Source organism: Crocodylus siamensis, chromosome 3 (assembly GCF_052110815.1).
Source record: "Crocodylus siamensis isolate JL-2025a chromosome 3, ASM5211081v1, whole genome shotgun sequence".
NCBI lineage: Eukaryota > Metazoa > Chordata > Crocodylia > Crocodylidae > Crocodylus > Crocodylus siamensis.
In genome coordinates this window covers 90,746,171-90,750,240 of record NC_143397.1, presented here as the reverse complement: position 1 = coordinate 90,750,240, position 4,070 = coordinate 90,746,171, and the positions used below count along the sequence as shown (strand labels likewise).

Sequence of the window (4,070 nt, the reverse complement as noted above, 5' to 3'; positions counted from 1 at the left end):
GCAAAGAGGTCTTGGCCAGCAATCAAGAAGAAGGCTGTGTGGCTAGTACCACTTCCAAAGGCCCAAGGCCCAAGGCAGGTTGCTGAGGTGTAAGGCACAGGGCAAGCGGGGCAAAGAGGTCTTGGCCAGCAATCAAGAAGAAGGCCTAAGGCCTCTCCAATTCAAAGGAGAAAATCAAGCTTTTTGTGGTGAAAAAGGCACCACCTGTGACCTGATATCTCTGCCACTGATGGGATAGCTTCTGTCACTGGCTCCCAAGCAGAAGTGGGCAAGTGGGGCAAAGAGGTCTTTGCCAGCAACCTGGAAGAAGGAGGCTTTTTTTGTTCAGTACCAACTTAGAAGAAGGCTTTGTGGCCAGCAGCAATGACTCCAAAGATACCAGGCTGCAACAGAGAGGTAGGTGCAGAGGTGGGCAAGTGGGTTGAAGAGCCCACAGACCACAGGCCTGGTACAGATTTACCATGACCTGAGGAAAACACTTTTTTCTTAATGGAAAAATTAAATCCTCATAGACTACTGAAGCAAGAATTATTTTTAAAAGCACACCTGCTACAGTAGTAGTTTATGAGGATTTTATGAAGTCATTTCCTGCAGTGCCAAAGTGCATTTTCTGGGATATGTCCAATAACCATGAAGGAGTTGCTAGGGAGGGAGTATGCCAGAGCCCCACCCTGGGTGCTAAGAGCCCCACCCATAGGACAAGAGGGAGCTAGGGAGTTTGCCTGAGTTAAGAGCCAAGCCCCCAGCCATGGGGCAAGAGGGAGCTAGAGGTCTTGGCCAGCAAACAAAAAGGCTTTTGTGACCAGTACCAATTGCAAAGTTACAAGTGTGCAACAGAGAGAGGTCAGGTTGGGATGTGTCTGCTTGGTTGCTGAGGTGTAAAGTAGAAAGTAAGGTTGGCAGAAGAAGAGGCCAGCAACCAATAAGAATTTTTGAGATTAAGGAGTGGAAAGGTGTTGCTTGCACTAAAACTGTGAACAAGCCTCAGCTTCTGCCACTCCTTCCAAGAAGAAGGGCAGGAAACTGGCAGGAAGCAGCAGAAGAAGAGCGGCAAGCAGGCAGAGCAAGTGGGATGAAGAGGTCTTGGTGAAGGCCAGCAGTCAAGAAGAAGGGCTCCACCATTCAGAGGAGAAACTAAGTTGCAGGTTCCTTAGTGGAAGCCCTCCTGTGACCCAAGCCCTGTGCAGCAAACTCTGCAGCAATGAATGAATGCACTTGCACAACTTGTTCAGCTGGTACTGATGCAGGAAATGGCCAGTAACCAAGAAGAGGGAGAGAAAACTGTGGGCCTGGAGAACTTGTCCAAATAGATCTGACGCTTGGGCCACCGAAGACCTCCGCCATTCAGAGAAGAAACTCAAGCTGCAGCCTCCTTCAAAAATGTATAGATTTCCTGCAGTTCAGAAAAAACTGACTACTCTAAACTATTGGAGTGTGTGTGTGTGTCGGGGGGAGGGGGCTACCAGCCAGCAGCCAGTAACCACAAAGGAGATGCAAGGGAGAGAGTATACGCAAACCACAGCAAATAAGCAAAGCTGCCCAGCTTGAAATCCTATAATCAACAAAACTGGATGGTTGGTCTACAAAAGTGGTCAATGGGCAAGATGTATTCTATTCAATTCACATCCACCAGCAACCAACAAGAAGGCTTTGTGGCCAGCACCGATGGAAAAAAATTCCAAGCACCAGCAACCAACAAGGAGGCTTTGTGGCACAGGGCAAGTGCTGACGCTTGTGCCAAAGCCAGTGAAGAAGCCTCAGCTTTTTACAGGTTTTTTCAGATTTTACAGGACAAAGATATAAAGTAAGAATTTTGACTTTCTAATACTAAATATGGTCCTGCCTCCCAAGGGGAGGGCTGGGAAGATTTCCCCCAGCAACGATTCCAAAGATACAAGGGTCCAACAGTGAGGTGTCATGATGAGGCACAGGGCAAGGGGGGCAGAGAGCCTACTACCCAGAACGTGGAGGTCTTAGCCAGCAACCAAGAAGGCCAGCTGGTTCTGATGCAGGATATGGCCAGTAACCAGGAGGAGGGAGAGAAGATTATGTGGGCCTGGAGAACTTGTGCAAATAGATCTGATACTCACCAGTAACCACAAAGGAGGTGGTAGGGAGGGAGTGTGCTAGCACCATGGTGCTAAGGGCCCCAGTGATGGGGTAAGAGGGAGCTAGGGAGGGTGCCAAGGGTGCAATGGAGGGAACATCTTAGCCAGCAACTTAAGAAGACGGTTCAGAGGAGAAACCAAAGCCTCGTCACCTTCCTTAGTGGAAGGTCCCTGATGCGACCTGAGCCCTCTGCCAATACAATGGCCATAGCTCAAGAGAATAGAAGGGGAAGCTGGGGGGAGCTATCCCCAAGGGGGAAAAGGGGGACTGGAGGGGGAACTGTGCCCAAGGAGGGGGCATCCCTAAAGGGAGGAGGGGGGCTGCCCCCAAGGGGGAGGAGGATTGGCTACATGTATATAGTGGAGGCCCAGGATGTGTGCAGGGTGATAAGGCAGATGCAAGGTTCCCTCTAAGGTGCATGCATACGCAGCCGCACACAACTAAAAGTGTGGCCATGCACAGCCTTTTCAAGGCCGCGCACCAGAAGAGGTCGGGTCGGGAGCCTGGTGTGGGCTCCACCGGCTCCAGGGAAGTGCTCCACTCCCCCGCATCAGGGCCGGGGAATGGAGCACTTCCCTTGAGCTGGCAGAGCCTGTGCCAGCCCCGCCGCCCTAGTCTCTATCCCTGCCTTGCCTCACCTTGGGGAGGAGCCACTGCCTGCCCCGAGTGAGGTTCTGATGCTTCACTTTGTGCTCTGGCTACTGAGGACTCTGCCAAAACCATAAGTGAGGTTCCACGGGACTGTCTCTGCTTGCTACAAAAATCTCTGCCGCACTCTGCTGAAGTGTAAGCGGGGTGCCCTTCCTGGTGGCCATGGGTCACGGCAGCTGATAAGCAAAGAAAAAAGCAATGGTTGGCTTCCCCCCAAGAGGAAGAACATACACACCTCCACCATGTAGTGCACAAAATCCCAGCAAGCATGGAACAGACCCGTAAAACTGGGGCACCACTTATTACGCCCAAAACTTACGAACACTCGCTGCTCTGGGAGGAACAGATCCATGGCTGCCACTGCCCATGCTAACTGCAACAAATTAATTAAAGTAAATAATTAGCTATGAAACCTGGCCAGCCTGCACCACCACTGAAAGAACATGGTGACCCACCTACAGCAACACATGAATTTCTCCCCCTTCCTCAGACCCTCCAAACCCAAACCAGTACGAACCCGGGAGTTGCTTGGCAGTGGCAAGAGGCACATTACAAGAGACTTACCAGGTCCAGCAGATGATGTTTCTTCCTGACTCCCCACCTCCAATTCATCATCCATGCTACTCCATGGCACGGAGGGGCTAAGTGGGAATAACTCTAAGGTGACTAACGGTTCTTCCTGCAACTGATCATCAGGGAACAGGGAGGAGTCTCTGAGCAGCTGAGACATGATTTCACCCTGAAGAGGGGCTGCTGCTGCCACCTCCACTTCCTGCACCTCCAGCTCAACCCTGGTGCAGAAAGTCTGCAAAGCCAGGTTGTCATCCACATCCCTGGAGAATGACACACAGCTTGTCATAGAAAGGGGCAAGTGTGTGACCTGCCCCAGAATGAGATTTTGCACTTTGGCTCTGTAAAATGCTGATCTCAAGGACTTGATCTTGCACCAGACCTGGGCCCAATCATGACTGTACCCTCATGCCTGCATGCCTTTTTGTGATCTCAACATAAACGGGCTGATTCCTCCTAGTCTCCAGCTTGTCTATGATCCTTTGCTCCAACCAATTGTTAATTAAGTCCTCCAGTTCTTTCTGGTTCCAATTGGGTCCAAGGGTATTGGAGGTATCAGCCTCCCGGGCCATCAGCTCCATCATACTCCTGGCCTTGGCTTTCTGAGACATGGTGAAGCAGTTTGTGATCAACAGCCCAAGCACAAGCAATTTGCGAGAGGGGCTGGCAAATTTTGGGGGGGGTGCCTTTATACTCAGGCTGTGTTTGCAGGAGAGTCTGAGAAAATTCTAAGGATTTTT

At 51.0% G+C, this 4,070-nt stretch overlaps 1 long non-coding RNA gene across 1 annotated transcript; it reads right to left on the bottom strand.

Moving 5' to 3' along the window:
- Window positions 1-2,800: 2,800 nt before the first annotated feature.
- LOC149868529 (uncharacterized) lies at window positions 2,801-3,553 on the bottom strand. The gene is made up of 3 exons (XR_016441002.1): window positions 3,325-3,553; window positions 3,080-3,133; window positions 2,801-2,936 (listed from the first exon to the last, which is right to left on the bottom strand). It is a non-coding gene; the product is annotated as an uncharacterized LOC149868529 (long non-coding RNA).
- Between the last annotated feature and the right edge of the window lie 517 nt (window positions 3,554-4,070).